The sequence below is a fragment of the Nerophis ophidion genome, linkage group LG27 (genome assembly GCF_033978795.1).
Source record: "Nerophis ophidion isolate RoL-2023_Sa linkage group LG27, RoL_Noph_v1.0, whole genome shotgun sequence".
NCBI lineage: Eukaryota > Metazoa > Chordata > Actinopteri > Syngnathiformes > Syngnathidae > Nerophis > Nerophis ophidion.
The window spans coordinates 6,106,037-6,132,772 of NC_084637.1; the positions used below are offsets into that span (position 1 = coordinate 6,106,037).

The 26,736-nt window shown below is 42.6% G+C and overlaps 1 protein-coding gene across 6 annotated transcripts in view; it reads left to right on the plus strand.

Annotated features, from left to right (window-relative positions):
- Positions 1 to 26,736, plus strand: part of LOC133544269 (nck-associated protein 5-like) — a 323,916-nt gene that overhangs the window by 73,354 nt on the left and 223,826 nt on the right. The window contains exon 1 of one of the 6 annotated variants that reach the window (XM_061889435.1): positions 20,055 to 20,360. The exons of the other annotated variants lie outside the window; for them this stretch is intronic. The gene's annotated coding sequence lies outside the window, so the exon portion shown is untranslated. Of the gene's footprint in view, positions 1 to 20,054; positions 20,361 to 26,736 lie in introns of those variants that run through there. 6 annotated transcript variants of the gene reach the window in all.

The following is a 26,736-nucleotide window of genomic DNA, read 5'->3' on the forward strand; positions in this document are numbered from 1 at the left end:
GCTTTAGCACCGCCGGTAAATAGCATGTTAGCGTCGATTAGCGTAGCATGTTAACTTTGATTAGCTGGCAGTCAACATCAACAAAACTCAGCTTTGTGATTTCGTTGACTTTACAGTTGCAAATGCATCTGCAGGTTATCCATACATCTCTGTGCCATGTCTGCTTTAGCACCGCCGGTAAATAGCATGTTAGCGTCGATTAGCGTAGCATGTTAGCATCGATTAGCTGGCAGTCAACATCAACAAAACTCACCTTTGTGATTTCGTTGACTTTATAGTTGCAAATGCATCTGCAGGTTATCCATACATCTCTGTGCCATGTCTGTCTTAGCATCGCCGGTAAAATGTGGAGACACTCTGGCACATTCAATGAGGGCCTGGCGGCAGATTTCTTGCCACTTTGGCATCTTCGGGCCAGTGGTGCAACTTGAATCCCTCCCTGTTAGTGTTGTTACACCCTCCGACAACACACCGACGAGGCATGATGTCTCCAAAGTTCCAAAAAATAGTCAAAAAAACGGAACATAACAGAGCTGAGACCCGGTGTTTGTAATGTGTTGAAAATGAAAATGGTGGGTGTGTTACCTCGGCGACGTCACATTCTGACGCCATCGCCTCCAGAGCGATAAACAGAAAGGCGTTTAATTCGCCAAAATTCACCCATTTAGAGTTCGGAAATCGGTTAAAAAAATAGATGGTCTTTTTTCTGCACCATCAAGGTATATATTGACGCTTACATAGGTCTGGTGATAATGTTCCCCTTTAAATCTGCAAAAGTTTATTTTTTAGAACCAAAGTATTGCGTACTCCAGTAGTACTGATAGGCTGTTATTCTGCATAGCAGCAAGTTGTAAATATGTGGAGTGTCTGGCCTTCTAGCAGTTCATCTCAATGCCTGCATGGGTTTTATAGAGCCTATGAGAGGTTAATCAAGTAGCCTAATGGAGCTGTTTACTGGTGCGCCCTGAAGGTCAAAGACAAATGGGAGTACTTCACTTAAGCACCAGCATGTCTGCACCAGTGTTGAAAACATACCAATAACTTGGTACCGGTAATACAATTATTTTGGTACTTTTCTAAATAAAGGGGACCACAAAAGAATTAAAAGTAAGATTAAATATCTCAAATAAGGCTGATATTTGCTTATCTTCTGTCTGATAAGATAACTCCTCTCACTAAGCAGATTTTATGATACAACATGGGTCAGCAACCTTTTTGAAACCAAGAGCTACTTCTTTGGTACTGATTAATGTGAAGGGCTACCAGTTTGATACATAGTTAAATAAATTGCCAGAAAAAGCCAATTTGCTCAATTTACCTTTAATTCTGTTATTATTAATAATTAATGATATTTATCTTTGTGGAAACGCTGATCATCTTAATGATTTCCCACAATAAATATATATATATAAACAGACTATTTCGACACGTCCAACCGGTAGGAGGCCACGGGCAAGACCCAGGACACGTTGGGAAGACTATGTCTCCCGGCTGGCCTGGGAACGCCTCGGGATCCCCCGGGAAGAGCTAAACAAAGTGGCTGGGGAGAGGGAAGTCTGGGCTTCCCTGCTTAGGCTGCTGCCCCCGCGACCCGACCTCGGATAAGCGGAAGAAGAAGATGGATATTTCGACATTTTAAAATTCAACCGAAAAAAGAAGAGAAAAACTAGCTAATTCGAATCTTTTTGAAAAAATGATTTATGGAACATCATTAGTAATTTTTTCTTGATTAATATTAATTTTAGATTTTCCATCCATCCATCCATTTTCTACCGCTTATTCCCTGTCAGGGTCGCGGGGGGCGCTGGCGCCTATCTCAGCTACAATCAGGCGGAAGGCAGGGTACACCCTGGACAAGTCGCCACCTCATTTTAGATTTTGATGACATGTTTTAAATAGGTTAAAATCCAATGTGCACTTTGTTGGAATATATAACAAATTGGACCAAGCTATATTTCTAACAAAGACAAATAATTGTTTTGAATTGTAATCATAATAAGTTTGACGAAATATTTCCCAAATATTCTTCGTCGAAAAAACAGAAGCTAAAATAAAGAATTAAATAAAAATGTATTTATTATTCTTTACAATAAAAAAAATAAATGTACTTGAACATTGATTTAAATTGTCGGGAAAGAAGAGGAAGGAATTTAAAAGGTAAAAAGGTATATGTGTTTAAAAATCTTGAAATAATTTTTAAGGTTGTATTTTTTTCTCTAAAATTGTCTTTCGGAAAGTTATAAGAAGCAAAGTAAAAAAAATAAATGAATGTATATAAACAAGTGAAGACCAAGTCTTTAAAATATTTTCTGGGATTTTCAAATTCTATTTGAGTTTTGTCTCTCTTAGAATTAAAAATGTCCAGCAAAGCGAGACCAGCTTGCTAGTAAATGAATAAACTTGAAAAAAAATTGAGGCAGCTCACTGGTAAGTGCTGTTATTTGAGCTATTTTTGTCTGCTTGTAAACCAGCAATGACACAAGGTGACTTGGGGGCGGGGCCGATACGTTTCAGAGACCGTAAATGATTAATTAGAATCACGGTACTATACTGATACCGGTATATCGTACAACCTTAGCACACACACAAGATAGGTGTTGCAGGTATGGCGCGGTGGTGGTTTTTAGGCATTGGTACCTTTCAAAATTTCTATCAACACTTGCCAGTACTAATTTTACCGTACTTTGCAGACTCTCAAGACTCTATCGTTAGTTTTTAAGCCAAAATGCGTCCGTTCTCCCTTTTCTGTCTACACACTGTGTCTGCTTATAAGTACTCTGTGACTGTGTGCCGCCGAACATGCTTGTCTACTCGTAAACCGGCAAGGTGAGGGACCGGTACTTTTCAGAGACTGTATCGTACCGAAAATGATTCCTTAGTATCACAGTACTATACTAATGCCGGTATATCGTACAACCTTGGCACAAGCTCAAGATACGTGTTGCAGGTATGGCGTGGTGGTGATCTTTAGACATTGGTGCCTTTTCAAATTCTCTATCAACAATCGAAAGTAGTAATTTTCAGTTATTTTGTGTTTCTTTAAATGTGTACTGTACTTTGCAGACTCTAGAGACTCTATTGTTAGTTTTCAAGCCAAAATGCGTCCGTTCTTCCTTTTCTGTCTACACACTGTGTCTGCTTGTAAGTACTCTGTGATTGTGTGCCGCCGAACATGCTCGTCTGCTCGTAAACCGGCAATGACACGAGGTGACTTGGGCGCGGGGGCGCAATGGATACGTTTCAGAGACCGTAAATGATTCATTAGTATCGCGGTTCTATAGTAATACCGGTATACCGTACAACCTTAGCACACACACCAGATAGGTGTTGCAGGTATGGCGCGGTGGTGGTTTTTAGGCATTGGTACCTTTCAAAATTTCTATCAACACTCACCAGTACTAATTTTACCGTACTTTGCAGACTCTCAAGACTCTATCGTTAGTTTTTAAGCCAAAATGCGTCCGTTCTCCCTTTTCTGTCTACACACTGTGTCTGCTTGTAAGTACTCTGTGATTGTGTGCTGCCGAACATGCTCCTCTGCTTGTAAACCAGCACCTTACTTTGACGCAGGGGGGGTTACGGGACCGGTACTGCAATGATTCATTGGTATCGTGGTACTATACTGATACCGGCATACCGTACAACCTTTACCTGCACCTGTCCACACATCCTTTGTGCTTCACGGTCAAGGTGAAGCACAAAAGACGTAGCAGATGTTTATTCACTGCTGGCTTTATCAGGACTTGAGAAGCACTCTAAAGTAAATGAAGACTGCTTCAACACGCGGGTTGAAGTACTCGCCAAACTGCAATGAAATAGGATTCATCTGCACCGGTTTGCCTTTGATGCTGGTGACAGCGTGACGTTATTTGATCCAATTCCCGAGCTGCCAAGCGTCTCCAAAACATCCTCGGTGTAAAGATGCGGCGTCATGGCGGTGGTGTGGTTGTTTTCTTTCATTATTGTATTCCTGATATTCACCTTAAGCCCGGAGCTCTTTTGAAAAACAGTCCTTTGTCTTTGAGGAAACAGGAAGGCGAGAGAACCCAAAACAACGTGAGTTTGGGTCTTGATGTTTTTGGAGGGTTGTTGAAAGATCCCAACTCCCGCTGCCACTAGGCCTGTATCTTGATGGCCAACACACGGCAAACAACCTAATCAGAGCCGATCCTCTTCGTGGAAGACTTTAAGCACTTCCTGAGCCCAGGGAGGAAATGAAAGTCTCCGCTGATGATGTCTCGCCGCCGTCGGACCTCCATTCCGCAACCCCCCGTGCCCACCCCTCCCCCCTCGCTTAATGAGACATGACAGAGGTGCATTATCGCTCTCTTTGCATTACACACTCATCTCGCCACACACACGAGTTGAAACGTGGACACTCGTGGGTTGTGTCAGCGTGACCCTTCATGTGATTTGCATCTGCCTGGCTACTTGCGGATCTAAGCGGGGTTTTGTGTCGGGTAAACAAACACGTTCTCTGTCTGCATTCTGGAATTTCCTTTGCTTACACGGCTGCAGGAAATGAGCGAGTGTCGCCGTGCTGACACTTGGAAGTTCTGCTGCATCCCTGGACAGTCATCCCGAGACTCTTAAGTGCAACTAATTGTCTTCTCAGACTGTCACGTCCATTGCAACATAACATGCTCATGGACGACGCATTACATCAATCCAATCCCATCCACTTTATTTATATAGCACGTTTAAACAACAATAACGTTTCCAAAGTGCTGCACAGCCATGTTAAAAACAATTGTAAAAAAAATAAAAAATAAATAAATAAATAAAATAAAAAAATAAAAAAAGTATATATAAATATATTATGCTCCACCAAAGACTGAATAAAAAAAATAAAAAATAAATATAAAACCAATAAAAACAATATAAAAACAAATATGATTAAAAACTATTTTAAAGGATAAAATCAATTAAAACAGTGAAATAGAAATCAGTTGATGTTGTCATACACGGGTTTAGCAAATGGGGATACAGTTGGGGTTCAACTAAAGAACCCAATAAGGACAATTGTTTGCAAAGCCGTTGTATATTTTTCCTTTGTCGGGACAATCCTACATGCAGGAGATCTGCAAGTGTTATCTGGTTTGAGGAGGCATCAGAGCCACTGTTTTATTAAGTTGTATATATATATATATAAGTGTAACAGGGTCAATTACGTCTTGTAAATAATTTATTTTCTAATGTTTTATTATTGTTATAATTACACAAAATATGTAAGTTACATGTAAATACCTGAATATTGTTTGATGTTTTGTCAATGTGGAACCATTGTCTCGTTGTCCCTCCTACTGCAATAATTACTGTGACACCTGTCTTTTTATATGCGTTAGACACGCCCTCCAACTTCCCTTTTTGTCTACGATAACGGGAGAGGTAGGCGTTCATGCGACGACAGAAAATGTCTTGTTAAGAACTTTAATTCATTTCTTGTTCATTATTACATATTTGTGTAGGGGCTCGACGATGGCACAAAGTTTTGATGACGATTGTATTCTGTGTTATCAGGTATGTTTTTATTTTACTGTGTATGTAACTATGCCTTGCCTTTTTGTCTACGATAACGGGAGAGGGGCTCGACGATGGCACAAAGTTTTGATGACGATTGTATTCTGTGTTATCAGTAAAGTGCAGTGGAGAAACCCATGGTGTCGGTCGTCTTCGATAAAAAACACACAACGCAGAGGAAAAGACCACCGGTTACATATATATATATATATATATATATATATATATATATATATATATATGTGTGTATTAGAGATGAGCGGTTTGCGGTCTGATCCGCAGAGTCCGCGGATAAACCATGGGTCGGGCGTGTGACATGACGAAAAAATGTATTTTAATTAGAGTGAAGGTTGAACCATCCGGAATTATTTGATATACATGGTTCTGGGATTGGTATCCTTTATCATTCAAAGAGCCATTTAAGACCCATGTCACAAAGCGAAGAAGACAATAGGAGACGCTAATGTTCTCCAGAATGACTGCCGGCAGTCACCCAGTTAATAAGTATTAGGGCGTGCTATGAAGCCATTGACTTTGTCGCCTTCAACAACATGTTCGAACTGTTTGTCAGTCCAGCAACATGTTGTGTGTGGCTTCTGCAGACACACGCACATGACTGCAAGGCATACTGGGTGACACAGAGTACACTAATGGTTGTGATATAAACAATTTTATCACTCTTAGTAATATGCGCCACGCTGTGAAGCCACACCAAACAAGGTTGACAAACACATTTCGGGAGAACATCCTCCCAGTAACACAACATAAACGCAACACAACAAATACCCAGAATCCGTTGTATCCATGACACAGCCTGACTATTTTATACACCCCGCCAGCAGCAAGTATATATATATATATGTGTATGTACTAGACAAGTTGTCTAGTATGTTCACTATTTGAATTTAAGGACAAACTTGCAATATGAAACATGTTTAATGTACCTTAAGATTTGTTGTTCAAATAAAGCTAATAATGCATTTTTGTGGTCCCCTCTATTTAGAAAAGTAACAAAAAGTATCGAAATAATTTACCAAAAAATTAGTATCGGGACAACAGTAGTACATTTATATTAACATTTTAATGGAAAAATAATTTGTCGTTATGGGATACATAATGGGCTTCACGTTGGCAGAGGGGTTAGTGCGTCTGCCTCACAATACGAAGGTCCTGCAATCCTGGGTTCAAATCCAGGCTCGGGATCTTTCTGTGGGGAGTCTGCATGTTCTCCCCGTGAATGCGTGGGTTCCCTCCGGGTACTCCGGCTTCCTCCCACTTCCAAAGACATGCACCTGGGGATAGGTTGATTGGCAACACTAAATGGTCCCTAGTGTGTGAATGTGAGTGTGAATGTTGTCTGTCTATCTGTGTTGGCCCTGCGATGAGGTGGCGACTTGTCCAGGGTGTACCCTGCCTTCCGCCCGATCTAGCTGAGATAGGCGCCAGCGCCCCCTGTGACCCTGAAAGGGAATAAGCGGTAGAAAATGGATGGATGGGATACATAATTGTGTCCACATTGCAGAGCACTGAGACATCATGACATGCGACATCATAGCAAGATAGGTGTGCTGTGTCAACAACACCCAACAAATAGCAACATATATTCCTCACACATCTTAAGGTATTTTCTTTAAACATGGAGGTATTTTTTTTCTGCATTTAATTATACTATGAAAGTGACAAATGCGTGTCAACCATCGAGTGAGTCAACCTAAGACGTACAACTACTAGAACCCCAATGGAAGGGTGTTGGGAACTGGGGGTCAGGCTATGAAGTAACATCTCTGATTATGTTTCGATAAGAAGGGAGAAGCGATACCAAACAAACCCCTACACAGAAACGGGAACCATTCTCAAGACACCCAGCAGACCACAGAGTCCCTTGATCAAGGCCTCGCTCTGCTGCACAAGCACTCCCACGGCCCGTCACTCTTACCACCCAGAACCTCATTACAACCCCCTATCGATCTACAGACCCTCCAGCAACTGTCCCACCACCGTCGTGTCTCCTTCCCTTCGCCCACCGCCTCCCCCGTGGAATGCAATCCTCGGCCCCGGTTTTGTTCCTTGGTGTGTGTGCATGTGTGAGTGCGACACCGCTGGAGCCAGGCTGGCTGTACGGGCGGCCGAGTGTTTCCAAACAGTGAGATCTGTCATCGACACCCCTGGCAGAGTAGCAAGCGCTGCCTTAATGAGCTCAGCGGATCACTCTGCACCGTTTTGCACAAGCAGTCAAGCTCAAATGTGGGACATGCTGTGCACATTCAATATCAATTTCCTTTATTTAACCAGGTAAATACTCGTTTAGATTAAAATCTGTTCTTCAAGAGCAGCCTGACAAAGAGGGCGGCACCTACAAAGTTACAATAATAATTACAAACCCCGTTTCCATATGAGTTGGGAAATTGTGTTAGATGTAAATATAAACAGAATACAATGATTTGCAAATCATGTTCAACCCATATTCAGTTGAATATGCTACAAAGACAACATATTTGATGTTCAAACTCATAAATCATTAACTTTAGAATTTGATGCCAGCAACACGTGACAACGAAGTTGGGAAAGGTGGCAATAAATTCTGATAAAGTTTAGGAATGCTCATCAAACACTTATTTGGAGCATCCCACAGGTGTGCAGGCTAATTGGGAACAGGTGGGTGCCATGATTGGGTATAAAAACAGCTTCCCAAAAAATGCTCAGTCTTTCACAAGAAAGGATGGGGCGAGGTACACCCCTTTGTCCACAACTGTGTGAGCAAATAGTCAAACAGTTTAAGAACAACGTTTCTCAAAGTGCAATTGCAAGAAATTTAGGGATTTCAACATCTACGCTCCATAATATCATCAAAAGGTTCAGAGAATCTGCTGAAATTACTCCACGTAAGTGCCGTTTGAGGGATGGAAGGTCTTGGTCATTCAATGTTGGTTTCCGTGGAGTGATTTCTCCAGATTCTCTGAACCTTTTGATGATATTATGGAGCGTAGATGTTGAAATCCCTGAATTTATTTTAATTGCACTTTGAGAAACGTTGTTCTTAAACTGTTTGACTATTTGCTCACGCAGTTGTGGACAAAGGGGTGTACCTCACCCCATCCTTTCTTGTGAAAGACTGAGCATTTTTTGGAAAGCTGTTTTTATACCCAATCATGGCACCCACCTGTTCCCAATTAGCCTGCACACCTGTTGGATGTTCCAAATAAGTGTTTGATGAGCATTCAAAAAGTTTATCAGTTTGAACATCAAATATGTTGTCTTTGTAGCATATTCAACTGAATATGGGTTGAAAATGATTTGCAAATCATTGTATTCTGTTTGAATTTACATCTAACACAATTTCCAACTCATGGAAACAGGGTTCATAGTACACATATCTGCATAAACTCTTGTCACACTGCAAAAAGTCAGTGTTCAAAAACAAGAAAAAAAAATACAAAAATGAGGGGTATTTTACTTGAACTCAGCAAAATTATCTGCCAATAAAACAAGAACATTTGGCTTGTCAAGACTTTCCAAAACAAGTAAAATGAGCTAACTTCAATGAACCCAAAAATACCTCAAAATAAGTATATTCTCACTAATAACAAGTGTACTACTACAGTATACGAGTACGTATTTTCTACTGTTTCATTGGAAAAAAAACGGAAAAGTCTATTTGGCTGTCATCTGTTTTAATATGAGAAACAATTGTTTCAAAGTCATGATTTTGTTTTACATTCTTGAAATAAGAAATTCTTACTTTAAAAAGTACTTTTATACTTGTGAGTGTTGATGACACAGCTTTGCAACATTTGCAATTCTCGCTTCAAGCATGTTTTACTCAATATAGGTCATCAAATCTCAGCTACAAGCTGTAATATCTTACTGAGATCATTTAGGACCTAAACACTTAAAACACGTAAAACACTCTAACATAAAATCTTATGTATGGCCGCGCAAGTCCCGGGATGCCCTAAATGTTCATAACACACCCAGCAAAGTCCCATGGAGAGAGGGGATGAAAGTTGGAAAAGTCAGCAAAAGTCCCAAAAATGTTCAAAATACCTACACAGGTTCGAGTCCCACAAGTTCCGTCGCCTGCCGGGATGCTTAAAATGTCCAAAACGCGGCCAGCAAAGTCCCACGGGAAGGTGGGGAGAAAAGTGAGAAAAGTCGGGGAAATGTTCAAAAGAGTGCACACTCGAACAAGGTTGGGACTCGAACCTGGGTAGGTATTTAGAAAATGTTGGGGGACTTTTGCCGACTTTTCTCATTTTCCCCCCCCTACTTCCCGTGGGATTCTGCTGGGTGCGTTTTGGACATTTTTTGTATCCCAGGACTTGTGTGGCGGGCGGCGGGACTCGTGGGACTGGAACCCCGGGGAGGTATTTTGGACACAATTGGGACTTTTTAACATTTTGGCCGCCTTTTCCCCCTCTTCTTCCCCACTTTCCTGTGCACCATTGCTGGCTGTGTTTTGGACACTTGGACAAAAATTGTTTCAAGCATATTTTACTCAAAATAGGTCATAAAATGTCGGAAACAAGCTGTAATATCTTACTGAGATCATTTAGGACCTAAACACTTAAAACACGTAAAACACTCTAACATAAAATCTTATGTATGGCCGTGCAAGTCCCGGGATGCCCTAAATGTTCATAACACACCCAGCCGAGTCCCATGGGGAGAGGGGATGAAAGTTGGAAAAGTCAGCAAAAGTCCCAAAAATGTTCAAAATACCTACACAGGTTCGAGTCCCACAAGTTCCGTCGCCTGCCGGGATGCCTAAAATGTCCAAAACGCGCCCAGCAAAGTCCCACGGGAAGGTGGGGAGAAAAGTGAGAAAAGTCGGGGAAATGTTCAAAAGAGTGCACACTCGAACAAGGTTGGGACTCGAACCTGGGTAGGTATTTAGAACATTTTGGGGGACTTTTGACGACTTTTCTCATTTTTCGCCGCCTATTTCCCGTGGGATTTTGCTGGGTGCGTTTTGGACATTTTTTGTATCCCAGGACTCGGCGGGACTCGTGGGACTGGAACCCCTGGGAGGTATTTTGGGCACAATTGGGACTTTTGAACATTTTGGCCGCCTTTTCCCCCTCTTCTTCCCCACTTTCCTGTGCACCATTGCTGGCTGTGTTTTGGACACTTGGACAAAAATAGTTTCAAGCATATTTTACTCAAAATAGGTCATAAAATGTCGGAAACAAGCTGTAGTATCTTACTGAGATCATTTAGGACCTAAACACTTAAAACACGTAAAATACTCTAACATAAAATCTGCTTAGTGAGAAGAATTATCTTACCAGACAGAAAATAAGCAAATATCACCGTTATTTGAGATATTTCATCTTACTTAGATTTCAGTTTTTGCAGTGTACAAGCTGTAATATCTTACTGAGATCATTTAGGACCTAAACACTTAAAACACGTAAAACACTCTAACATAAAATCTTATGTATGGCCGCGCAAGTCCCGGGATGCCCTAAATGTTCATAACACACCCAGCCGAGTCCCATGGGGAGAGGGGATGAAAGTTGGAAAAGTCAGGAAAAGTCCCAAAAATGTTCAAAACCTCCTACACAGGTTCGAGTCCCACAAGTTCCGTCGCCTGCCGGGATGCCTAAAATGTCCAAAACGCGCCCAGCAAAGTCCCACGGGAAGGTGGGGAGAAAAGTGAGAAAAGTCGGGGAAAATGTTCAAAAGAGTGCACACTCGAACAAGGTTGGGACTCGAACCTGGGTAGGTATTTAGAACATTTTGGGGGACTTTTGCCGACTTTTCTCATTTTCCCCCCCTACTTCCCGTGGGATTTTGCTGGGTGCGTTTTGGACATTTTTTGTATCCCAGGACTTGTGTGGCCGGCGGCGGGACTCGTGGGACTGGAACCCCGGGGAGGTATTTTGGACACAATTGGGACTTTTGAACATTTTGCCCGCCTTTTCCCCCTCTTCTTCCCCACTTTCCTGTGCACCATTGCTGGCTGTGTTTTGGACACTTGGACAAAAATAGTTTCAAGCATATTTTACTCAAAATAGGTCATAAAATGTCGGAAACAAGCTGTAGTATCTTACTGAGATCATTTAGGACCTAACCACTTAAAACAAGTAAAAGACTCTAACATAAAATCTGCTTAGTGAGAAGAATTATCTTACCAGACAGAAAATAAGCAAATATCACCGTTATTTGAGATATTTCATCTTACTTAGATTTCAGTTTTTGCAGTGTACAAGCTGTAATATCTTACTGAGATCATTTAGGACCTAAACACTTAAAACACGTAAAACACTCTAACATAAAATCTTATGTATGGCCGCGCAAGTCCCGGGATGCCCTAAATGTTCATAACACACCCAGCCGAGTCCCATGGGGAGAGGGGATGAAAGTTGGAAAAGTCAGCAAAAGTCCCAAATATGTTCAAAATACCTACACAGGTTCGAGTCCCACAAGATCCGTCGCCTGCCGGGATGCCTAAAATGTCCAAAACGCGCCCAGCAAAGTCCCACGGGAAGGTGGGGCGAAAAGTGAGAAAAGTCGGGGAACATGTTCAAAAGAGTGCACACTCGAACAAGGTTGGGACTCGAACCTGGGTAGGTATTTAGAAAATGTTGGGGGACTTTTGCCGACTTTTCTCATTTTTCTCCCCCTACTTCCCGTGGGATTTTGCTGGGTGCGTTTTGGACATTTTTTGTATCCCAGGACTCGGCGGGACTCGTGGGACTGGAACCCCGGGGAGGTATTTTGGGCACAATTGGGACTTTTGAACATTTTGGCCGCCTTTTCCCCCTCTTCTTCCCCACTTTCCTGTGCACCATTGCTGGGTGTGTTTTGGACCCTTGGACAAAAATAGTTTCAAGCATATTTTACTCAAAATAGGTCATAAAATGTCGGAAACAAGCTGTAGTATCTTACTGAGATCATTTAGGACCTAAACACTTAAAACAAGTAAAACACTCTAACATAAAATCTGCTTAGTGAGAAGAATTATCTTACCAGACAGAAAATAAGCAAATATCACCGTTATTTGAGATATTTCATCTTACTTAGATTTCAGTTTTTGCAGTGCACAGGTTACAATTGTTGACAAGCAAACTAAAGAACCACGTTGTGTTCCCTAAAGCGACGGAGACAAAGGCCAGATGGGAAGTCAACCATCGCTGGGTAATTGCCAGCCTGCTGTTGATGTAATCAGCACTGGACATCCCCTTCAATATTTCTGGATTATTCACGTGCTCGTGTTGACCATTTGTCTTTTTTTATCCAAACGGGACCACGATGTCTAATTTGCAGCCACCTGCTCCAGGAATCCAATTGCGGCCGCTCCGTATTCAAATGTGTCTTCCAAACAGCTGAGCTTATGCTAAACGTAATTATCTCTGCATGACACTTTGCTCTCATCATCAGCAGCCATCGTGAATCTTTCCCGTTTTTACGATGACGGATGAGACGGTCGGGTCCGAATGTGGTCAGCCTCATTTTTAGTCCTGGCCAAGTCCCTCCTCCACACTTCTCCTGTCTGCGGCGGACTAATTTCCTCACATGGCCGGTGTCATTGTTCTTTCAGCGCATTAGTGACAGTTCTTGTGGGGCCAAGTGGCAGCGACGGCCATGACTTCCAGTCAGACCGGAGCCTTTCTTTCCTCTCTTTAACTGTCCGCTCTTGTCAACGGGACCCTTTTAATTCGCCCCCTCCCGGACCCGCCTCCTCTCGCACCGTTCCCATTGAAAAGCAGACAAAAGAGGGTATACCCCCCCCCTCCTTCCCCTCATCTTCTTCCTCCCCCAGTGTTCTTCTTGCTCGCAGGCCCGGTGGAGGCTGCAGTTTGTCACAGCCGTTCAGCTGAGACTGAATTTGATTGCGGCAGATGGTCCAGAGCTAAGCTCAGCCAGACCTGTGTGTGTCACCTCTCTTTTGCCACCGCCGCTCACCTTCCCTGCTGTTTTAGGACCCTTCACCGCTAAGGTTATCCAGGGTAAATCCCACCTAACCTTACCCGTGTCTACACAAACACAACGGTCGTTTAAAGGCCTGCTGAAACCCACTACTACCGACCACGCAGTCTGATAGTTTATATATCATCATCATCATCTTCCGCTTATCCGAGGTCGGGTCGCGGGGGCAACAGCCTAAGCAGGGAAACCCAGATTTCCCTCTCCCCAGCCACTTCGTCTAGCTCTTCCCAAGTCCGAGTCCATGGTTCTCGCCCGGAAAAGGGTGGAATGCCATCTCCGGGTTGGGGAGGACGCCCTGCCCCAAGTGGAGGAGTTCAAATACCTAGGAGTCTTGTTCACGAGTGAGGGAAGAGTGGATCGTGAGATTGACAGGCGGATCGGTGCGGCGTCTTCAGTAATGCGGACGTTGTGCCGATCCGTTGTGGTGAAGAAGGAGCTGAGCCGGAAGGCAAAGCTCTCAATTTACCGGTCGATCTACATTCCAATCCTCACCTATGGTCATGTGCGGACCAAACGATCAGGACTTTCGCATCTTGTGACACTGGAGCAACTTAAATCCGTCGATTGGTAAGTGTTTGTTTCGCATTAAATGTGGGTATCTAGTTTCAAATGTACATACAGCTAGCGTAAATAGCATGTTAGCATCGATTAGCGTAGCATGTTAGCATCGATTAGCTGGCAGTCATGCTGCGACCAAATATGTCTGATTAGCACATAAGTCAACAACATCTACAAAACTCACCTTTGTGATTTAGTTGACTTAATCGTTGCAAATGCATCTGCAGGTTATCCATACATCTGTGCCATGTCTGTCTTAGCATCGCCGGTCAAATGTGAAGACACTCTGGTACATTCAATGGGGGTCTGGCGGCAGATTTCTTGCCAGTGGTGCAACTTGAATCCCTCCCTGTTAGTGTTGTTACACCCTCCGACAACACACCGACGAGGTGTGATGTCTCCAAGGTTCCAAAAAATAGTCGAAAATAACAGAGCTGAGACCCGGTGTTTGTATTGGGAAAATGAAAATGGCGGGTGTGTTACCTCGGTGACGTCACGTTCTGACATCATCGCTAAAAGACCGATAAACAGAAAGGCGTTTAATTTGCCAAAATTCACCCATTTAGAGTTCGGAAATCGGTTAAAAAAAATACATGGTCTTTTTTCTGCAACATCAAGGTATATGTTGACACTTGCATAGGTTTGGTGATAATGTTCCCCTTTAAGAAAAAAATCACTGACAGGACGGAGAGAAACACTTTTTATTTCAACAGACTCTTGGGCTGTCAAAACTCTAACAACCGACTGCACAGTTCCTGTCTTCACCATAAAAGACTTGCTTCATCCTGCCTGTGCTAACAAAATAAGAGTCTCAGAAAGCTAGCGTGCACAAGCTAGCGAGCTACGGAGTTTGATGCCAATGTATTTCTTATAAATTTGTTGCACCTTTCCTGCTTCTGGCGCCTAGACCGTAGTCAAGGAGTGCAGGGGAGACACTTCTCCAGGGCCGATGGATTCTCGGGGCAAGACCCTTGACTTTACCCGGCAGTGGGTCTTCACAATTCCGGACTCCAGGGCAAAATGATTAGTTGCAAATCGTGGCTTGTAATTTACGTCTTGCACAAAGTCCAAATCCCGCACAAAAACACTAGCCACTCCCCCGCCCGCAGCGACCGCTCCCTCTCCTCTCTCGCCCACACGCTCACCTGCTGGCACACTTTAAAGGCCACACACACACACACATGCTACTTTCATAAAAAAGTGTTTAAAAACAAGTATGCAAGTTGGACAAATGAGATGCCAAATCCAACCACTTTCATGTGGTATTGGACAGAAAGGAGGACTTTTTGTCTCCTCCATTTGAAAATGCGGACGTTATCAGCACCACTGTCCGATTCCAATCAATGCAAGTCATCAGAATCAGGTAATACACCAACTTATATTCTTGTCTTCATGAAAGAAAGGAATCTATATGTCAGGCTTGCCCCTGACAGTTTGTTTGTGTTTTACTTTTTCCTCTGTGTTTCTGTAGTATTTCCTGTCTTCAGTTCCTGTCAGCGCTCTTATTTTGTCTGTTTCCTGTTTTTTTCCCTTTGCGCTGTTTCCCCTCAGCTGCGGCTGATTGGCACCCGGCCGCTCCTATTTGAACCTGTTTTGTCCTCCAGTCGAGTGCTGGATTATTGTCATGTATTGTCGCTTTGTGTCGTGCCGTGTCGTGTCTTTGCAGCATAGCGGTAAGCTATGTTTGTAGCTTACTGTTTTTTGTTCCCTGCTTCCAGTTTGTTTTCATATTACAAGTACGACTTCTATTTTCCTTCTCGCTACCCGCCGGCTTCCACGCTAGGCCCTTTTGTTTTTGCTAGCTTCCATGCTAAGCTCCTTTTGTTTTCCAGCTCCCATGCTAGCTCTTTTAGTTTGTTATCCGCCTCGTGTGCGCTTTTTGTTTTACCCCTTTTGTTTATTGTTTTATTAAACCATGTTTCCTTACTCAATGCCTGCCTCCTTCTCTGCATCTTGGGGTTCGTCAACAACAAACTTTGACACTGTACGTGTTAAACATGCTTGCTTGTATTATCATTAAACACCAATAACTTGTTAAAGGGGAACATTATCACCAGACCTATGTAAGCGTCAATATATACCTTGATGTTCCAGAAAAAAGACCATATGTTTTTTTAACCGATTTCCGAACTCTAAAAGGGTGAATTTTGTCGGAGCGATGACCTTTCACCCGTGACGTTACAACGGGAAGCAATCCGCCATTTTCTCAAACACATTACACAAACCAAGTCAAATCAGCTCTGTTATTTTCCGTTTTTTCGACTGTTTTCCGGTACCTTGGCGACATTATGCCTTGTTGGTGTGTTTTCGAAGGGTGTAACAACACAAACAGAGACGGATTCAAGTTGCAACGGTGGTCAAAAGATGCAAAAGTCCCTCGTTTGTTCCGCACACTTTACCGACGACAGTTATGCTACGACAGAGATGGAAAGAATGTGTGGATATCCTGCGACACTCAAAGCAGATGCATTTCCAACGATAAAACCAAAGAAATCTGCAATATTGGAAAATAAACCACCACTGAATCTGCCGGAGTATGTGAGCTAATCAGAGACCACGGCAGTCTGTTCCCGCAGACGAGCGAGGTAAACCCCCTGGATGTCTTGGCTAAGACGTGATTTATGCCACTTCTTTTTCTGTCTCATTTTGTCCACCAAACCTATAACGTTGTGCATGAATGCACAAAGGTGAGTTTTGTTGATGTTATTGACTTACAGTATGTGGAGAGTGCTAATCAGATATATTTGGTCACGATGCTAACATGCTATTTAGGCTAGCTGTATGTACATATTGCATCATTATGCCTCATTTGTAGCTATATTTGCATCAAGCCTTTCCCTCCACCCACATTTAATGCCAAACAAACACATACCAATCGTTGGTTAGAAGGCAATCGCCGAATTTATCATCGCTTCCTCCCGTGCCGCTGTTTGTCGTTATATGGCTATATAGCTTCAGTTTCTTCTTTAATTTCGTTATGCTACCTGCCTCCACACTCCAACCATCCGTTTCAATACATGCGTAATCTGTTGAATCGCTTATGCCGCTGAAATCCGAGTCTGAATCCGAGCAACTATCGCTAGCGGACGATGGCGTGGAACACCGCAGAGGCCACCACAGTGGATATGTTTCTTTTATTTTTTATTCATAGCTTTATGTAGAAGTGTCTGGTTGTATCTGCTGCTTTAATGTCTTTAATGTCCTCTGTGTTCTTTGATGTTTGATATTTCCCTTTTACACACCTGTACAAGGGATGTGTACTATGGCTATGAGTTTTTTTTTTTTTCCCTTGGCCTCAGTCTGCACCCCCTCTCCAGGGCCCAGGCTAAAACCATTTTTTTTACCTGTTTACCTGTATCTCATCATTTTTTGTAAGGGGCGCTGGAAGCCGGCAGACCCGTCAGTGATCCTGTTCTGTCTCCCTGTAATGTTTGTTTGATCTTGAATGGGATTGTGCTGAAAATTGTAATTTTTCTGAAGGAACTCTCCTGACGGAATAAATAAAGTACTATCTGATCTAATCTAATCTAATCTAATCAAATCTAATCTATACCTTTCTATGCTACCCGCCATGTTTGTTTCTGGCGGCTTCACGCTGTGACGTCACAGGATACCGATCGTGAAAATCAGGCACTTTGAAGCCGTTTTTCGGGATATTGCGTGATGGGTAAAATTTCGAGAAAAACTTCGAAAAATCAAATAAGTCATTGGGAACTGATTTTTATTGGTTTTAACCCTTCAGAAATTGTGATAATGTTTGACGTTTCCCTTTTACACACCTGTAAGAGGGATGTGTACTATGGCTATGAGTTGTTTTTTTCACCTTGGCCTCAGTCTGCACCCCCTCTCCAGGGCCCAGGCAAAAACCGATTTTTTTATTTTATTCTAATCTTCTATTTTTTTCCCCCATTTTTGTAAGGGGCGCTGGAAGCCGGCAGACCTGTCAGTGATCCTGTTCTGTCTCCCTGTAAAGTTTGTTTGATCTTGAATGGGATTGTGCTGAAAATTGTAATTTTCCTGAAGGAACTCTACTGACGGAATAAATAAAGTACTATCTAATCTAATCTAATCTATACCTTTCTGTGCTACCCGCCATGTTTGTTTCTGGTGGCTTCACGCTGTGACGTCACAGGATACCGATCGTGAAAATCAGGCACTCTGAAGCCGTTTTTCGGGATATTGCGTGATGGGTAAAATTTCGACAAAAACTTCGAAAAATCAAATAAGTCATTGGGAACTGATTTTTATTGGTTTTAACCCTTCATAAATTCTGAAAGTGTTTGATGTTTCCCTTTTACACACATGGAAGAGGGATGTGTACTATGGCTATGAGTTGTTTTTTTTCCTTTGGCCTCAGTCTGCACCCCCTCTCCAGGGCCCAGGCTAAGCCCGATTTTTTTTTTTATTCTAATCTTCTATTTTTTTCCCCCATTTTTGTAAGGGGCGCTGAAAGCCGGCAGACCCGTCAGCGATCCTGTTCTGTCTCCCTGTAATGTTTGTTTGATCTTGAATGGGATTGTGCTGAAAATTGTAATTTTCCTGAAGGAACTCTACTGACGGAATAAATAAAGTACTATCTAATCTAATCTAATCTAATCTAATCTATACCTTTCTGTGTTACCCGCCATGTTTGTTTCTGGTGGCTTCACGCTGTGACGTCACAGGATACTGATTGTGAAAATCAGGCACTCTGAAGCCGTTTTTCGGGATATTGCGAGATGGGTAAAATTTCGAGAAAAACTTCGAAAAATCAAATAAGTTATTGGGAACTGATTTTTATTGGTTTTAACCGTTCAGAAATTGGGATAATGTTTGATGTTTCCCTTTTACACACATGTAAGAGATATGTGTACTATGGCTATGAGTTGTTTTTTTCCCTTGGCCTCAGTCCGCACCCCCTCTCAGGGCCCAGGCTAAAACCGATTTTTTTATTTTATTCTATCTTCTATTTTTTTTCCCCCATTTTTGTAAGGGGCGCTAAAAGCCGGCAGACCCGTCAGTGATCCTGTTCTGTCTCCCTGTAAAGTTTGTTTGATCTTGAATGGGATTGTGCTGAAAATTGTAATTTTCCTGAAGGAACTCTACTGACGGAATAAATAAAGTACTATCGAATCTAATCTAATCTATACCTTTCTATGCTACCCGCCATGTTTGTTTCTGGTGGCTTCACGCTGTAACGTCACAGGATACCGATCGTGAAAATCAGGCACTTTGAAGCCGTTTTTCGGGATATTGAGTGATGGGTAAAATTTCGAGAAAAACTTCGAAAAATCAAATAAGTCATTGGGAACTGATTTTTATTGGTTTTAACCCTTCAGAAATAGTGATCATGTTTGACGTTTCCCTTTTACACACCTGTAAGAGGGATGTGTACTATGGCTATGAGTTGTTTTTTTCCCTTGGCCTCAGTCTGCACCCCCTCTCCAGGGCCCAGGCTAAAACCGATTCTTTTATTTTATTCTAATCTTCTATTTTTTTTCCCCCATTTTTGTAAGGGGCGCTGAAAGCCGGCAGACCCGTCAGTGATCCTGTTCTGTCTCCCTGTAATGTTTGTTTGATCTTGAATGGGATTGTGCTGAAAATTGTAATTTTTCTGAAGGAACTCTACTGACGGAAAAAATAAAGTACAATCTAATCTAATCTAATCTAATCTATACCTTTCTGTGCTACCCGCCATGTTTGTTTCTGGTGGCTTCACGCTGTGACGTCACAGGATACTGATCGTGAAAATCAGGCACTCTGAAGCCGTTTTTCGGGATATTGCGAGATGGGTAAAATTTCGAGAAAAACTTCGAAAAATCAATTAAGTCATTGGGAACTGATTTTTATTGGTTTTAACCCTTCAGAAATTGTCATAATGTTCCCCTTTAAACATGCTGAAAGGCACTAGCTTCCAAAAATGCAGCAGTGATCGCATGTCCAACGTCCTGTTCGAGGAGAGACGAGGTCTGGGGGAGAGTCAGAAGCTAAGATGTATAACAGAGGCCAGATAAAGCCCGGGGGCGGGGCGGGCAGGGGGGAGGCGGCTCACAGCTCAGCGTCGATGTGAAAGAGACCACAGCAGAGAGGCAGAGCGCATGTAGGGAGAGGAGAGGGAAAGCAGAATCGGGCGGAGGGGATTCGTGCATGTTGGTCGACTCAGGACGGACCGGAGAGAGCGAAGATACGGAGTGCTAAGGAAGACACTGGGACAAGGTGCTCGGTTTGGTCGGGAGGTGAGGCATCTGGGACTAGATGTGGATGTAAACTATATCATCCGTTGGGATCAGCTGGAAGCGAGCGAGTCAAGCGCGCTGGTGGATTACCATGAGTGTCCTTTGATCGCACCAAGATGCTGCGTCCCCACCAGGGTAAGACCCAGTTCAACGGTCGTGGTCCACTTTACACTTGTGTCTTTCAAAGCACCTCGTTAGGTAATTATTTGTCGATACTGCGAGCTGATAACCCCCGGTGGAGGGGGGCATTTTTAATACATGGGCAAGAGATGATCTGGGATTTAGTTTGAGCTTGACAAACCAGTTGGGAGGGGGGCTACTTAGGGGGATTGCGTGTCCTGTTGCCGGTGGCAACAGCATGTGGCAAAGAACCATGTTGATGGCGACTGATAGCCGATGGAAATGGATAGCTGTCATTTAGAATCCAGCATTTGTGTGTGCAGGAATTTGGTCCACCTCCCCCTTTTTGTCCCCTCACACTCCCTCTCAAGAAGATTAAGATTTTTTTTTTTTTTGTCCGCCAGCCCAGTAATCCCACGGTCGGACGAATGGACCGCGAACACGTGAAAAATGAATTCTGGCGATACGGCGTCTCCCGGCTTCTAATTTCGGAACCCCACAAGCTTCGAGTCACTGAGATGCGGAGCCAGATGCGGTTGTTAAATGTAGGATTCTCCACTCCGACTGCCCATTTTTAGATACTTTGTTATCTCTAAAAACAGAACCATACGAGACGATTATAGGCAGAGCACGGTTGTTAGTTTTGACACAGAACTTCTTCACTTGTTTCTGTCGTTCTACAGACAAAAATAAAAGTATTTGGTTCAGAATGCCTCGTATCAAGAGGAATAGATGATACCCTCTTCTACAAAGTTGCGTGAAGAGATTATTCTAGATTGTAGCTAATGTCATGACTGTTTTTATTGACTATTGAGTATTTTATTGATTATGGGATAAGCAGCAGAAAATGGAAGGATGATACTTTTTCGTCACTTATTGTTTGTCCTTGGTACACTAATGTGTATATTTTAGGCCATTGGTTCTTTGTTTTATTTTTGCAAAAATGTATACAGTATATCTATTTTTATATTGCTATTTTTATCTTTGGTGTGAAAATGATTATGTAACAACATTTATTAGTATTTTTTGGTTCTTTGTTGTTGCTATTTTTGTATTACGACAATTTGTTATTGGATCATGTTGTACTGCATTTTAATCGTTTGTTCTGTGGTTGTGTGATGTTTTTTTGCCTGGACCCCAGGAAGAATAGTCTCCACTGCGGTGTAGACTAATGGGGATCCTTAATAAACTAAACTAAACTAAATAAACAACAGTCGCATGTAGAAACCCCGTTTCCATATGAGTTGGGAAATTGTGTTAGATGTAAATATAAACGAAATACAATGATTTGCAAATCCTTTTCAATCCATATTCAGTTGAATATGCTACAAAGACAACATATTTGATGTTCAAACTGATAAACATGTTTTTTTTTTGCAAATAATCACTAACTTAGAATTTGATGCCAGCAACACGTGAAAAAAAGTTGGGAAAGGTGGCAATAAACAATGATAAAGTTGAAAAATGCTCATCAAACACTTATTTGGAACATCCCACAGGTGTGCAGGCTAATTGGGAACAGGTGGGTGCCATGATTGGGTATAAAAACATCTTCCCAAAAAATGTCTTTCATAAGAAAGGATGGGGCGAGGTACACCCCTTTGTCCACAACTGCGTGAGCAAATAGTCAAACAGTTTAAGAACAACCGACATCAGTCTCTAAAGGATATCACCACATGGGCTCAGGATCACTTCAGAAAGCTACTGTCACTAAATAGAGTTTGTCGCTAAATCTGTAATTGCAAGTAAAGCTCTACTATGCAAAGCGAAAACCATTTATCAACAACATCCAGAAACGCCACCGGCTTCTCTGGGCCCGAGATCATCTAAGATGGACTGATGCAGAGTGGAAAAGTGTTCTGTGGTCTGACGAGTCCACATTTCAATTTGTTTTTGGAGATATTCGACATCGTGTCATCCGTACCAAAGGGGAAGCGAACCATCTAGACTGTTATCGATGCAAAGTTCAAAAGCCAGCATCTGTGATGGTATGGGGGTGCATTAGTGCCCAAGGCATGGGTAACTTACACATCTGTGAAGGCACCATTAATGCTGAAAGGTACATACAGGTTTTGGAACAACATATGCTGCCGTCTTTTTCATGGACGCCCCTGCTTATTTCAGCAAGACAATGCCAAGCCACATTCAGCACCTGTTACAACAGCGTGGCTTCGTAATAAAAAGAGCGCGGGTACTTTCCTGGCCCGACTTCAGTCCAGACCTGTCTCCCATCGAAAATGTGCGGCGCATTATGAAGCGTAAAATACGACAGCGGAGACCTCGGACTGTTGGACAACTGAAGCTCTACATAAAACAAGAATGGGAAAGAATTCCACTTTCAAAGCTTCAACAATTAGTTCCCAAACGTTTATTGAGTGTTGTTAAAAGAAAAGGTGATGTAACACAGTGGTGAACATGCCCTTTCCCAACTACTTTGGCACGTGTTGCAGCCATCAAATTCTAAGTTAAATATTATTTTCAAAACAAAATAAAGTTTGAGTTTGAATATGTTGTCTTTGTAGTGCTATGGGTTAAAAAGGATTTCCAAATCATTGTATTCCGTTTATATTTACATCTAACACAATATCCCAACTCATATGGAAACGGGGTTTGTCCCTTTTAAATCTGAGGCTGGGTACAAAAGTAGACTCTCCACCAAGCCAGATGTGTTGCAAAACCGGACAGTTGAAGCCCGCCTCCCGAGTGAAACCTAGCTGGGGATTAAGGAGTAAGCGGATTGGCAAGTGGAGGGATTTGATTCGTCTATCCCTGTGGTCATTCTATAAACATTTGGAAGTGTCATTTCTCATTTTGGTTCACATTCTGCGGGTGAAGTCCTGACATCATTTTTGCTAAAAGTAGGATTGCAAGCCATGAACATGAGTCCCCTTTTTGGAAGAAGAGAATCCAAAAACTTGATGAGAGCACTCATCTTCATGACGTGACTGCTTTTGTATTTCCTTTTTGTCACCTCGCCTCTCGCTCCTCTCCATCCTGTCCTACTTCCTAACCCCCACGCCCCTACACGAACACTCGCGCCCCCCCCCCCGCCCGCATGTGGCAGTCTTTAGCCGGTGACCCTCGTCCAGCGTTTTGGCCTCAGTCAAAGTGAATTACTGAGGAATGCAACCCCCCCCCCCTCCCTGTTTAATGGCCTGCCGAGGAAGGGCTCAGCATGGAGGTGTTCCCCCTTTTCTTTGACAAACAAGGGGTGGGTTGTCCTTCCAGACGAGTTTCCCATGTGATTCCCACTGCCTTTGAGGCTTTGCACAGCAAGGATGAGCTTGTCAGACGTGGTAAGGATGGCGGACATCCATCCTCTCCCGGCCTTAGGCGCCGATCTCGTGGGTGCTTTGGGGTTCAAGCACCCACGTGGGATTGATGGCAACTTTCAATCTTTAAAATAACTTTTTAAAAAGTTGAGATAGGCTGCAGCACCCCCTGCCACCCCGAAAGGGATAAGCGGTATAAAATGGATGAATGGATAATCTTGTTACGGTTAACTTTGTGGCGAGTTTAGTCCGTTTTACATAATAGAAAAGTCACAATATATATACCGCCGGGTACATAGTATGCGCCTGCCTGGAATTACTGCCGGCTCAAACTCGTTTCGCAAAATAATTAGCATATGCCTAGAATTTCCACCGGGTCAAACTCGTCACGTCACGAGTGACACTTCACCTGTCGGAAGCTGATTTCAATCATTTGAAATCGCATGAAGGGAAGAAGATTAAGAGCTATTCAGTAGGATTTAAGGTCCAAGCTATTGAATATGCTAAAAAAGAACAGTAAGCAGCTATGTTTTATTAATATACCGTAGCTGCGTGTGTCAAATATGAGTCATTAAATGACTCCCGCCTCCTGGTGGTAGAGGGCGCTAGTGATCCTTCTCGCGACTACTCGGCTGCAGAAGAAGTGACAACAAGCACCAAGAGTTTATTTTTTTCCTCTCGCTTGCACTTTTAACATGGAGGATTACATATCTAAAATAAAACAGTTTTCTAAACTGGACTTTCAATCGACTCTCTAGTGTTGCATGCACACTAGAGAGTCACTAGAGTTACTAGAGTCTCATCCGCGGAGTCCGCGGATAAACCGCGGGTCGGGCGGGTGACATGACGAAAAAATAGATTTTAATTAGACTCGGGCGGGTGGCAGTTGAAACCATCCGGAAATATTTGATACACTGCAAAAAGTCAGTGTTCAAAAACAAGAAAAAAAATACAAAAATGAGGGGTATTTTACTTGAACTAAACAAAATTATCTGCCAATAGAACAAGAAAATTTGGCTTGTCAAGACTTTCCAAAACAAGTAAAATGAGCTAACTTCAATGAACCCCAAAATACCTCAAAAATAATTATATTCTCACTAATAACAAGTGTACTACTACAGTATACGAGTATATATTTTCTATTGTTTCATTGGAAAAAAAACGACAAAGTCTATTTGGCTGTCATCTGTTTTAATATGAGAAACAATTGTGTCAAAGTCATGATTTTGTTTTACATTCTTGAAATAAGAAATTCTTACTTTAAAAGTACTTTTATACTTGTGAGTGTTGATGACACAGCTTTGCAACATTTGCAATTCTCGCTTCAAGCATGTTTTACTCAATATAGGTCATCAAATCTCAGCTACAAGCTGTAGTATCTTACTGAGATCATTTAGGACCTAAACACTTAAAACACGTAAAACACTCTATAACATAAAATCTTATGTATGGCCGCGCAAGTCCCGGGATGCCCTAAATGTTCATAACACACCCAGCCGAGTCCCATGGGGAGAGGGGATGAAATTTGGAAAAGTCAGCAAAAGTCCCAAAAATGTTCAAAATACCTACACAGGTTCGAGTCCCACAAGTTCCGTCGCCTGCCGGGATGCCTAAAATGTCCAAAACGCGCCCAGCAAAGTCCCACGGGAAGGTGGGGAGAAAAGTGAGAAAAGTCGGGGAAAATGTTCAAAAGAGTGCACACTCGAACAAGGTTGGGACTCGAACCTGGGTAGGTATTTAGAACATTTTGGGGGACTTTTGCCGACTTTTCTCCTTTTTCCCCACCTACTTCCCGTGGGATTTTGCTGGGTGCGTTTTGGAAATTTTTTGTATCCCAGGACTTGTGTGGCCGGCGGCGGGACTCGTGGGACTGGAACCCCGGGGAGGTATTTTGGACACAATTGGGACTTTTGAACATTTTGGCCGCCTTTTCCCCCTCTTCTTCCCCACTTTCCTGTGCACCATTGCTGGCTGTGTTTTGGACACTTGGACAAAAATAGTTTCAAGCATATTTTACTCAAAATAGGTCATAAAATGTCGGAAACAAGCTGTAGTATCTTACTGAGATCATTTAGGACCTAAACACTTAAAACAAGTAAAACACTCTAACATAAAATCTGCTTAGTGAGAAGAATTATCTTACCAGACAGAAAATAAGCAAATATCACCGTTATTTGAGATATTTCATCTTACTTAGATTTCAGTTTTTGCAGTGTGCTCGTCAAGGCGACATTTTTATGAGCGCAAGTTGCTGGAAAAGGAGGGGGTCGTATTTGAGGCCGCACCGGAGCGGGGAATGTCAACAAACTTGAGCTCCCGACTATCTGGCCGATAAATCAGTAAGTAATAGTCGCAGGAACATGCAGCTGGAGGTGTCGGCACAGCTGGAGAAGCTCACGTTGACACACTTTTTTTTTTTTTCCCAAACAACTCTTCTCCTGAACTTTTGTAGCTGTTTGCTTTCCGTCTTTGCCGACCGTGAATTACTGCGAGTATCAGCTCTCTGCTGACTTCATTGCGGGATGCCATGAGGCTGTTATGGAGAATCCCCCCCCCCTTGAATGTGCAGTGTTGTAAAGAAAACCCCCTTGGCTCAAGCACTCCTGTTTACACGTGTATCCTTTTGTACGTGAAGCCGTTTGTCCGCCGCGCTAAAAGACTGCTACTGTTTGTTTCGCGCTCAGAAAACGACGTGTTGACAGCCAGCATAAAACATCCTATAGCCGCCGCACGGTCGCCATGAGTCAGCAGAACTTTCCAGTCGTAAATATGAGTCCCTGCTGCCCAGTTGCGTGAAGCCAGGACAGGCACTAAGGCACAACAATGCACGGAAAGTGTGAATTACGGTGCAGGCGGTGAGCATTATAATGGGCTTTTTAGACAGAAGCCTGGATTGAACCAAGTTGAGAGCTCGTACTCCTGACTTTATGTCACGTGTCAAGGCGGCCAAAATACAAACCCTGTTTCCATACGAGTTGGGAAATTGTGTTAGATGTAAACTTAAACAAAATACGATGATTTGCAAATCATTTTCAACCCATATTCAGTTGAATATGCTACAAAAACAACATATTTGATGTTCAAACTGATAAACATTTTTTTTTTGCAAATAACCATTA